This window comes from Crocuta crocuta, unplaced genomic scaffold (assembly GCF_008692635.1).
Source record: "Crocuta crocuta isolate KB4526 unplaced genomic scaffold, BGI_CrCroc_1.0 scaffold698, whole genome shotgun sequence".
Classification (NCBI taxonomy): domain Eukaryota; kingdom Metazoa; phylum Chordata; class Mammalia; order Carnivora; family Hyaenidae; genus Crocuta; species Crocuta crocuta.
In genome coordinates, this window is record NW_027530855.1 from 2,075,178 (window position 1) to 2,087,477 (window position 12,300).

Below are 12,300 nucleotides of genomic sequence, written 5' to 3' on the forward strand. Positions count from 1 at the left end.
CAGACTACGCTGTACTTTTAGCAATAATGTCACAACATTATTTTTATAGACACTACAGCTCGGAAAGAGTTGAGCCACTTCCTGCGGTTACACCGATAATGAGCCAGAGCTGGTGCCCAGGTCAGTCTGACCCGAAGCCCAGACTGTGGGGAGTTTCCACACCACCTGATGCCCGGGAGGGAGCTAACTCATTAGCTGGCGCAAGGCTCGGCACATAGTAGTTGTTTAGTAAATATTTGCCAAATGGGTAAATAGTCATTAATTATATGGCCGGGAGACTGAAAGGCTTGACTCTGTTGTTCTCCCTGAAGGACACTCCCAGGAAGGAGGTAAAAGGGAAGTTTGGAGAGCTCTTATTGGCCATTAGAATGAATCCTAGATGAGTCGACCTTTAATCACAGAAAATGATTGTGTCACAAGATACAGGTTCTGGAAAGTACCTCAGATAATCTCCTCAGTGGTTTTCAAAAGTTGTTTCAGTTTTACCAAAAAAATCCCTTTCTCCAAATGCAAGCTGCGGCTTACCCAGTGTGATGAACAGAGGTAAGTAGGGCTGTCTGTTCGGACTGAGTGGGAGGTTTGGAGCCCACCCCTCAGCCTCCTCACAAGCCATGGTGGATGTTGTTAGGCCTCAATAGAATCTTAGGGCAACAGGGAACATAACCAGAAACACTTGATGGAGGTCTGGCCCTGAGGAGAAACTGAGGGCTGGGAGGGGAGGTGGCCTGTGGACAGCACACAGCTGGCTAATGCAGTGCCTGAATTCTGGCACAGTAGTCTGGTCTGATGGATCACCATCATTGTAGGCAAATTAAATAAGGCCCCAGGAGAAGGCACTCTCAGGTGGTTTGCAGGGGTTGGGCGCCATGTTGGCTCAGGGAATATTGGTGAGAAGGGCCTTGTGAAGAATCTGGTTTGTTTCTCTGCACTCTTTCCGGCTCCAGCTTTCACAAGGAGGCATGGGGTAGGCGTCTGCTCAAGACGGAGGTACAGTAACTCTCTCCTGGAAGGTGTCGAGGAACACTGAGTAGGACTCTGTCAGGGCAAGAGGAGCATCTCGTTCATCTTTCCATTCCCTCCAGCCTTAGTACATTGCTAGGAGCTAAAGCTTGTGTTTGTTGACTGAATAATAGAAGTCTGTTTCCTTTAAGACATTGCTTGTCATGAGGCTCCCATCTGTTTTGTTCAGATGAATTCTCCAATTTTAGGCAATTTCTTCCTTGAACTTTTTTTTTTTTTGGTCACGAGACCACCCTTTGTTCACACAAGTATCGACTGGACTGGCCAAGCCACTATCCTTTGACACCACCATTCCATGAAAGGTGAGGCAGTGAGCCCAATCCCGGTCTGCTCTGTGCAGGACCCACTTCAAGGTAAGGAAAATTACCATTTCCTTAATGAAGAATCTTAACAATCGGTGTCTCCCACTCATCTTACTTCTTCTAAAGGAGCAATGTAAGCCAGTGGCCCTCAGCAGCTTCCGGCTGTGGGCATTACCATACGGTGTGCCTCAGGTGGGTCCCGCCAGCCCATGCAGAAGGTAGGAGAGCCATGTTCCAGCTTCCTGAGAACATTAAAGCCGGGTGTGGGGTGGGGGTGGGAGGCCGAGTCTCTTACCCGTCTCCTTGGCCATTTACCGGGTCAGGGAGACGGATGTGACATGATTGCTACCACGCAAACTGTGTTTCGGCAAATTTGCTTTTTCTCCCGTGGAGTCATGGGAATTCTCTTCATCTGGAGGCAAATCATCCAGCCCTGCAGGGCAGCTCTGTGACCTCAGTGCCGTGCGGCCTCAGGACCTCCTGAGCCTGGGGTTTCTTGTTTGAAAAGTGGGGGGATCACAACACTCACCTCATGAAAGTGTCTTAGGGATTATCCCTCATTAATGACGGCAGTGTTGTGTAAGCCTTGACATGCCATGTAAATGAAAAATTATTTACTAAAGTGGTTGGGGTGAAGAAGAGGTGTTCCCCTCCTTGTCTCTGGGTGTGGAATACGGGGAAGTTCACATCCAGTGGCATCCCATCGCTGCAGCCGCCATGTCTTGCTTTCCTCACTCCTACGTTGACAAAGTTGACGATTGGGCTACCCGGCACAGGGACTTGGGATCCGGCACAGGAGACAGAGGTGGTGGGCAGGAGAGGTTGAGGAGGAGGAGGCCTCTACTTGCTTAGCGTGTGTTTTTCATCTGTTGTCTGTGGGTGGGTGGCTGGGGTCTCTCGTTCCACAGTGTGTGAGTCATCAAGCGGGAAATGTGCACAGTCCCCGTCTTCCTTTCTACAAAGCCTTTGCCTCCTTCCTGAGGGGCAGGGTCATGGTTAGATGTGGTAGGTGGAACTAGTCTGGTTTAACTTAGGCAATTTCTGGTCTAATCACTTTTTCTTTTTTTTTTTTTCTTTTGGCAGAGGGTCTGTTGTTTGTCATTTTCAGTCTTCCCACTCAGCGTTGCTGTAATCCCTGGACTCCATCAGAGTTGAGGAAGTGGTGTAAGACAGACAGACAGACAGACAGATAAACAGAGAGATCAAGGTTGCAAAAGTCTGGTAAGTGAGTCTGGGAAAAATAGGTCTTCCTTCCCTGGTTGGGGAGGTCACTGGGACAATGAGGTCACACATGTATAGTGAATACGAAAATGAAGTCATATTGACATGTGCATTTCACTGCCGGGATTTCTCAAGACGATGGCAAGAGGATCATAGACTCCTGCTGTCCCCTCTCCTTCTGCGAGGCTGAGAACATGGAGGCAGAGCCAGTAACGCCGGGAAGATCACAGCCATGGCCAAAGTTGTTGGATGCCCCGTTTGCCAGTATTTTTTTCTCTACTACTTGACATCCTCTTGATGCCAACAGTAGATTCGGATATAGAGCTTGAGTGCTGGGTAGATAAGCATTGCCCATTTTCCTATACATACCATAACATCCCAACCTCAGACAGCAAGCGAAATAAAGAGAAAGAAAACTCTATAAGAGCCTAGATCACATGATATAAAATGCTTATACCTGGGATAGAAATGGCATTTTCCCATTGGAAATTCCCTGATCTATAGGATAACAGAAACCTCGCATGGAGTTCCGTTTGATAAAGACATATGTTTTCTTCTCAAAGGCTGAATAAAATACCTCAGAGACTTGATAGGGGTGGGAGAGGACAGAGAAAAAACAGAAAATAGAAGATATTTTCCTTCAGGCTTTGTTCCCGACTTCAGCTCATAGCATCTGAAATCCTGCTTCCAGTACTTAGGCCTCATGTGCCTCAGGGCAAAGGACATAGTTTCTGTCTTCCTTCGTTTCCTCATCTGTAAAACAGAGATCAAGTAAAAACCATTCTCTTGTTGTTACAAAGATTAAGTGGGTTAATAGATGTAAATTACACAGAACACGCTTTGCTCATAGTAAACGTTCAACCCAATGGGAACTATGGCTATTAGTCCATTGGAAAGTACCAGCTGACTGTGAGCGCTGTGAAGGCAGAGGCATGGCTGCCTGGCTCACCACCCTATTCTCAACGTTATAGCACAGTGCTTGGTGCCTAATGGACCCCAGTAATTGTTTGTTGACTGAACAATGGGTCCCACGGAGGTTGTCTACATTGTTGAGTTCATAAAACATTGTTAAGGCAGAATTTGGGATTGTGAGGATAAAGTCAGTCCCTCTTAGGTCTACAGCAGCTTCCATATCTCAGCAATGACCGAGAACACACAGAGGAGTTCCCGGTGTTGTTAGTCCGAGGCTCAGACCAAGCAGGCCAATAATCCGTTTTTCAGCATGGCAGTGTCTAAAAGCTGATGGAGAATCGTCTGTCGCCCATTGGGAAGTCAAGGAGTTCAGACCAATGCTAACATTGGCATTGAGGCTCCACGATGCATAACCATGAGAACCAGCTACTCCCCCCAAACTCCAGCTCGCAGTATTTCTAGTTCTGTTGTTTTGGTGAGGGCCAGCGGTCAGGGGGACGGGGGGCTGCCGTAGGATTGTCGGGTGATGGGAAATGAAGTGTCTCTTTCTCTGAGGCAGCTGGGCTTATTTTAATGGGCAAGGTCAGCAATGAAATGACCAGGAAGAGAAATTGCTGCCATTATGCATCAGTTGCAATCTTATATCAATTATTCCCTGTACCATTCCCTTTGCCACGGGCTGAAGCAAACATGGCCCTAATCAGTTTTACATCTCCGTTTAATTTTATTGGAAAGAAGAGCTGGCAATGCATCACAGAGGCCAGTGTGACATGAAAGGTGACCCCCCGCCAACTTAATGGCACAATACATAACCCTTAATGAAGTCGCTATCTTGTCCCTCTTTTCCTGTCTCAGCCCTGTGATTTACGACGGCATCATTTTGCTTTGCTCTCTTTTCATTTCAGCTTTGACAAAGTGGATGAAACAATTATCTTCGTTATCGGCCAGAGCAGTAGGAATGTGATAGTTAGGAGATCTCTGCAGGTGGAAGGCCTTGGCTGGGGATCAAAACCAATGGGGAAATGTACTTGGGAATTGTTTTTCCTCCTCTCCCCTTTTTCCTGTGACTATGGGCTTCTGAAAGATGGATTGTGTATCCCAGTGAGCAGTGTGAACCCTATATCATTGTGGCAAGAAGTAATTTCAGGAGAAGGGGAATCTGCAGATAGAAGAGAGCTTGGAATTTTGCAGTTTGTTCTCTCTGAGCTCCTGATATTTGTTTTTCCACGCACGCCCCGGCCAAGTTCTCTCTATCGTACCGCACATCTTACCTGCATGAACGGAACACAGGTTTTTCTATATTACAAGTGAAGCCTTGTATTTACTTAGTCTAAATTATTTATTCATCCATCAGTCGTTCACCATTTACTGGGCACCTTCTAGATAAACAAAATTAGGTGCTGTGGAGAGAGAGAGAGACAGAGAGAAGGAATACAGATCTTTATCCTCAAGAAATGGTATATTCTACAGACGGAAGTAAGACATGAATATGTAACATAAGATAGAAAGATAGATTCATGTATCATAGGCTGTAGGCAGAGGGTACTGTGGTTGTTCAGAGGAAGGAGAAGTTATTTCCTAAACAGGACAGCCGGACCTCAGAATGGGAGCAGGATTTGAGCAAATAAAAATGAAATGCATTTATATCTCTCATCTTGCAGATCGTGCAGATACATAGATGGGTATCTGGGTAGGTAGAGTGACTGATTTCATGTTATTCAGCCAAAATGACTGAGGGAATGAGGAAAAATATGCTCTGCTTTGGGCCAGGACAGTGATGAGTCAGGGTTCCAGTCTATGCCTCTGTGCAGGCTGAGCTGCATCTTCGGTGTGGCTTGGCTTGGTGTTCTTCCTACCCTCCTCCCCGTTCATAGGCTAAAGGCTGCCATAGTGGGGGCTGACACCTGTGACGTTATTTGCTGCTGGTAACTTACAGATGTGGATACATCCGCCCCCACTGTCACTGACTAGGTCACTTTGTCTCTGGGCTCCATATTTTTCAACTACATAAGCTTGCAAAAGCCAACTCCAAGTATCTTTCTTTCCATTGTATTGGCTCCAGGAGAAGTGCAATCAGTTTTCACCTACTTATGGGTCCTATGAAGTCCAAAGATAATTGGTTGGAGGGCCTTCAATCAATGAGACTCTCTTCGCCAATGCCACCCAAATGAGGCCTGGGTTATTAATGGCGTTGTTAAAATGGTGAGAGTTTTTCCACAGCATTTTTCTCAGGTGGATGGAAAGCTCTAATGCTGACATGGTTAATTGGGGTCTTAAGTAGATCCTTCATATAAATCCATGTGTATGTAAATTTTAAAATAAATACATCATATAAATTGACATATGTGTATACAGAGAAACCATCTCTGGAAATGTCAATATACAATTCATTTCGCCTCAGTCCCCCTCTCCCCGTGTTCAGTGGATAGAGAGTGAGGGGAGCCGGGAGGGAGGCAGTTCTGCATCCTAAGTCTATTTTCTCAAAGTACCGCCTATTCAATACTAGACTTTAAGGTAGTCGGCTGACATGCTGGTTGTTTAAGTCCATAGTTACATTATTAGAGGAAGCAGCGTGGGAGGAAGGGTCACGCCGTACAACATGCAGCCGAAATATCAGTGGGCAGACTATGACGCACACCGGAGGGACCTCAAGAAGTGTCGTCATAGTTACCTCTCTCATACCCCCTCCGCCCCCCTGTCTGGTCCCGGAGCCCACCCCGGAGCATGCCTGCCCGCCTGCCCGCAGAGGCATAGCCATCGCGCTGCCTTTGATGTTCAGACCTGCCCCGATTTTTTTCCCCGATGGGTGCTGTGCAGAATGAAGAGGTGAAAACGACACCAGCCTCAACAACTAAACACGCAGAGCCGTTTCTCGTGCATTCCCTTGGGGTCAGTTTCCACGAGGCGGAGGCGTCCATTTTCACCTGCTCTGCCCTTTCTTCCCGTCACGTGGGAGTGGAAGGGCCTCGGTGACCCAGAATACAGCTTGTCCGTCATGTGGAGCGCCATGTGCCTGGGGAGCGTCCAGAGACTCCCCCTGAGCAGGCCGTGGAGGGTGATGGGATAATCTTTGGGAAAGAAAACAAGACGTTTTTTGGCTGGGGTTGGGGAAAAGAGGAGGCGGGAGAGGGGAACCCTGCAGTCACTTCCTTCGATCTCAGTAAATTGGAAAGGTCTTTCCCCTGATTCCTGCTGATATTTCCTGATGGAAATTTCTTCCATTGACAGAGATACAGATGGAGTTTACCGACATGGGACTGTAGACACACTCTGGGATAATGAAAAAATGCCCAAGGTAGCCATATGCTCAGTGGCAGTTTGTTAGAAGGAACTCCAGTTGGGTGAATACATAATAGCATTTTTGGCAGCATTGACTAAGGGAGATCCTCTGTATTTCTATGTCTTTTTGCATTTTTTGGTCTAATTTGTGTGAATTTTGAAATTAGAGTTCTGTTTATTAACATTCTTTATGAGGCGCTCCGTCCTCCAATCCTGCGGTTGATTTCCGAGAGATTAAAATGAACGGAAGCAAGTCCAAGCTCTGAGAAGAGATCCTGTTTTCTATGCCATTTCCTTACGGTCTCAATTGCGACCCTCCTTTTCTCTCATTTGAAAGCGTGTCATAGCTAACAGTGATGCTGTTAATGATGATAGTGATAATTAACATTATCATCCCAACAGCAACCATTTATTTAGCCTTATAGCTTAATTGTAGACATTGCTATCCTTGTTTCACAATTGTGGAGACGGAAGGTCTTCGAGGTTTTTGCCCAAGGGAACACAATTATAATGATCACATCTGGGATTAGAATCCAGGCCAGCCTTGTCCAAAGCTTCCGGAATTCCGTGCTTTCCAGAGCACCTCGTGTCTATCTAACTTGGGGACAGGAATGGATGACAAGACAAAGTGTTTGGTTGTAAAACATACCTCTCAGAGGCAATCGCACTTCCAGTTTACATTCCTGATTCATTTTATAACCTAAGGCTGCAAGGTTGCCGGGATAGTTTTCTTGAAATACCTGTCTTTATTATCATGTTCTTTTCTGGAAAAAGAGGTTTAAGTGTGTGTGTGTGTGTGTGTGTGTGTGTGTGTGTGTGTGTGTATGCACTCAGTATTCTAGGCTTAGGACTTATCCAAATGTTGTTACTTCTATTATTTATTTAGTCCTGGGATATGGGCGCTAACCTGGCAAAGGAGACCACGTGAAGTCTGTGGGGGATATGAACCCAACACACACTTTTGTCCATCCGGTGGCCTGACTCCTTTTCTCTGAGACACGTGATAGAAATAGCACCTTTTAGAGTGGGAATTTGTAGGAGAGAAAGTTCAATTAATTAAAAAAATTTTTTTAACGTTTATTTTTATTTTTGAGAAAGAGAGAGAGACAGAGGGAGAGCAGGGCAGGGGCAGAGAGGGAGGGAGACACAGGAACAGAAACAGGCTCCAGGCTCTGAGCTGTCAGCACAGAGCCTGCGATGGGGCTCGAACTCACAAACCACAATATCATGACCTGGGCCAAAGTCGATGCTTCACTGACCGAGCCACCCAGGCGCCCCTCAATTAATTTTTTTAAATGTTTATTTTTCAGAGGAAGAAAGAGAGAGAGAGAGAGCGCGCGCAGGAGAGGGAGACACAGAATCCAAAGAAGGCTCCAGGCTCCAAGCTGTCAGCACAGGGCCCGAAGTGGGGCTCAAGCCCACAAACCACAAGATCGTGAGCTGAGCTGAAGTCAGACGCTCAACCAACTGAGCCACCCAGGCGTCCTGAGAAAGTTCAATTACAGGGAAAATGTTGTGATCCAGAATTGAGCCGGGAATTTTTAGAACCAAGGTTTCGAACCCAGAGTGTTCAGTGAATAGTTTGCCTCAGGCTTTCTGACGTAGATGTGAACTGACTGCATGCGAGCCATAAAAAATGTGCTCTGGGTGGAGGCAGGAGGAGCAGAGGTGGGTCATTTTTCTTCCTTCCTAGCACAGCAGTCAATACCTTGTGTGTATCACGCAGGCCGTGCTGTGGGCCAAGGTGCGCTGGGTGGACCACACGGTCAAGGTAACAAGTACAACCTGTTAGGTTGAAGGTTAAGAGGCGGATTCTGTAGATGAATTTGCTTCCTTCCTTTGGAGACACTAATAAAAAACATACACCTCTGGGTGGATTTCATCCCCTCATTTACGCCCCCCCCCCGCCCCGAGTTCTTGCTCATTTTCCCCAGGTCCAGCTCCTTTCTAGCCCCACGCTCTGAAATAAGTTAGTCTAGCTCATTCCTGAGTAGTGGAGAAACATATTGATGAACCCACATTGTCTGGTCAGGCTCTTGATTTCCTAAAGCTTCATCTGTCTTCCTCCAAGGTCTGTTTGGCTTTCCCCCCCGAGTCGTTGATGCACGTGAGGGGTGGCGCTGGGAGACGTGGTGAGGAGGAAAGACAGGTGTACCTGGCGGCGGGTGGGTGGGACTAAAGGACCCTCAAACCCCACCTTTTCAGGGGGCCGCTTCTCTCTGCTATGGGGACAGCTGCTGAGGAGTTCCAGGCATCCGTGAGAGAGCCCCACAGCTACACCCCTTTCCTCCTGGTCATCATCTTGGGGCTCCACAAGGGGAAACCCGGCCCCCTTCGTAGCAGGTGGCATGGGTGTGCGAAAGGGACACACACTGTTCGCCCTGGTTTTTCCTGGCTTCCTCCAGCAACGCTCTTCCATGCCCAGATGCCTAGTTCATTTTGTGGCTTAAGTGTACCAGGGACATTTTGTCACCAATTCTTCCTATGCTTCTACTTTTACTAGAACATGATTCTATTCATTTGTTTCCTTCCGGGGCAGAGATTAAGGAGAATATAGAGGCTTCACATTGACCCATCCCTCCATAGCTCATAACCAGGTTGTTTTGCTTTAATTGCTTAACCCTGCTTCTCAGGCTCTGATTTAGAGCCAGCCACCCCCTCCATTTTTTAAATTTTTTCCTTCAAGAACCCATGCCAGGGCTTACCTGTGATAAAGGATTTGTCCTCAGAGCAGGCAGCAAATCTGTTCCCTTGGCAGAGGGTGGAAACCATACCTTGTGACATTCTCCTGATAACCCAGCCAGGCCACAGGGCGGCCGGTAATTCCGCAGGGGGTGGGCATCACATATGTAAACAGAAATTGCTCCCCTGTAGGAAGTAGTTTCCACTGACATTGTTTGTCACCTCCGAGAAGTGCAAGCATTGTGACACTGTGTAGTTTTGGGAGAGCCGGAGAAGGACTTAGGCAGTGCTGGTTTTCTGCCTTTTATAGGAGGGGAAGCCGAGGCACAGAGAGGCCCAAGGACTGTGATCAGAGACCTCTGGAATGCCTGAGTGGGGCCGCTAGGACTCGGGTCCTCAGGGTCCCTCTCTTCCTCCCCTGGCACCTGAGGTCTTCCCACTGGACAGGTATACCTGTCCTTCCTCAGGAAATCCCCCCAAATCCGAGCTACAGATTGAAGAACTCCGACATCTTCTAATTAGAGAAACACAATGTTGGCAAAAACAACACATCAGTGCCAGGCTCCGTGAGCCGCGGGAGCGAATGGGGAGCCCTTCTTCCCTGGGGAGCCCTGGGTGCTGTGGTTGGTTCCTACACCAGTCCGGCAGGCTGCCTTCCTCTTTCAGGAGCCCTCAGGGGTTTTCCAGACCATTCCTTTTCCAGCTGAGGAGGTTCGTTCAGGTGACCAAAGACAGCCCTTGTTGATTCTTCTTTGGGCAATGATATTTTGCCTTTGTGACTTCAGGGCCGATTGGGGATGGGCAGTGTCCTGTGCCTGGAGGGCTGGGAGACAGCACAGACTCTATCAGAGTGCTGACTTTCTTGCGGGGAGGAGCATGGGCAAAGCCATGTTATTTTTCAGCTTACCCCCTCACCCTAGCACGGAGCCCTTCAGACCAGCCTCCAGGGGCTAGTTGCTCAGAGATGCGATCGAGAAACTACAAGTTGGTTGCCTTCCCTTCCCCGTTCCAGCGTGGGAATCTGCGGACCCTGAGTGCCCCACATTCTGGGTTCCATACCATCTGTCTGTGCCCGCCACCTTCTCAGGGGCACCTCCGGCACCCCTGAAGAGGGTGTGAGGGCAGGCAAAGACAGCTGTGCTGGGGCCTCACAACTTACAAGGTAGATGGACCTAGAATAAGACAAGCGTGAGCCTGAAGGCCAGCTTTAGTTCTTTGACACCCCGTAATTTGGGTAAATTACTCGATTTGAACTTAAGATTACTTACTTATTATTTTTTTAAGTTTATTTATTTTGAGAGAGAGACAGAGACAGAGAGAGCAAGGGGGAAGGGCAGAGAGAGAAAGAGAGAGAGAGAGAGGGAATCCCAAGCAGACTCCACATTGTCAGCACAGAGCCCAATGTGGGGCTGGAACTCATGACCTGATCCAAACACAAGAGTCAGACGCTTAACTGATTGAGCCACCCAGGAACCCCCAGATTACTGATTTATAAGAAGGGGATAGCAGTATCTCTGCAAGTTGTCCCGCCCGTTTTAGGTACCCACACATTTCTCCTTGTCCCCTCCCTCTCGCACCAATGTCCTCTCTCAGCTTCAGGTGCTAGCTTCCCAAAGGTGAGACCTGGGCCTGATTAGAAGGGGCACTAACATGGACAGTGATCGTAAAAAGACAAACAACAATGGCAATGAAGTCTCTGAGAATACGCTCAGCATCATATGTCATCGGGAAACTGCAAATTAAAAATGACAGTGTGATCTCACTGCACACCTCTTAGAACAGCTAAAATCCAAAGCAGTGATAACACCAAATGCTGGCAAGGATGTGGAACAACAGGAACTCTCATTCATTGCTGGTGGGAGTGCAAGCGAACACCACTTTGGGAGATAGTTTGTTGGTTTCTTACAAAACTGAACATATTCTTACCACATGACCCAGAAATTGTGCTGCTTGGTATTATGTACTATATTCTAATGGTCAGTCGCTATATTTGTCAAAACCCATAGAGTGTACAAAAGCGTGAAGCCTAATGTAAACTACCCACCTTGCTTAATAATAATGTATCAGTATTGGCTCATTAATTGTAACAGATGCACCAAACGAATACACGATGTTAATAATAGGGGAACAGGGGGGCTCCTGGGTGGCTCAGTTGGTTAAGTGTCTGACTTCGGCTCAGGTCACGATCTCACAGTTCGTGGGTTCGAGCCCCATGTCAGCGTTTGTGCTGACAGCTCAGAGCCTGGAGCCTGTTTCAGATTCTGTGTCTCCCCGTCTCTCTGCCCCTCCCCCACTCATGCTCTGTCTCTCTCCGACTCAAAAATAAATAAACTATAAAAATTAAAAAAAAAATAATAGGAGAACAGGGGTGGGGAGGAGGAAGGAGGTAAATGGGAATTCTCTATAGGTTCTGCTCAAATTTTCTGCAAGTCTAAAACTGCTCTTAAAAAAAAAAAGCCTATTAAACCCAAACAACAAAACAAACAAACAAAAAACACAGGCCAGCAATGTAAAAATCAAACATGTCTAGACTCTCAGGCCCTGAAGTGGTATGGAGCCCTAGCTGGCTCTTCCGTGCTGGGCTCCTCAGACCCCAGGGCTGTGAGCTGAAGGGGCTGGAAAAAACCGTGAGGTCAGAAAAAAGGTTTTTGCAAGGGGACACAGGCTTCAGGTGAATCTGGGAAATACGGCCAGGTCATTCAAGTTTTGCGGATCAGATGAACACCTTCCTTTTCGAAGGCCACACGAGTCTTAACTCTGAACTGGTGCACATGTTCATAAGCACAACTAAGCAGAAGGTGAAGAAAACTGGCGTTAGGACAAGTATTTCCCCAGTGGACTTCCTGTAGCCCAGATACCGAGTAATGTGTGAAAGGGGGTCTTC

General features: G+C 47.5%; 1 long non-coding RNA gene across 1 annotated transcript; it reads left to right on the forward strand.

The window, feature by feature from the left end:
• Nucleotides 1-1,207: 1,207 nt before the first annotated feature.
• LOC144235930 (uncharacterized) lies at nucleotides 1,208-8,604 on the forward strand. The gene is made up of 3 exons (XR_013336363.1): nucleotides 1,208-1,373; nucleotides 2,406-2,543; nucleotides 8,045-8,604. It is a non-coding gene; the product is annotated as an uncharacterized LOC144235930 (long non-coding RNA).
• The last annotated feature ends 3,696 nt before the right edge of the window (nucleotides 8,605-12,300 follow it).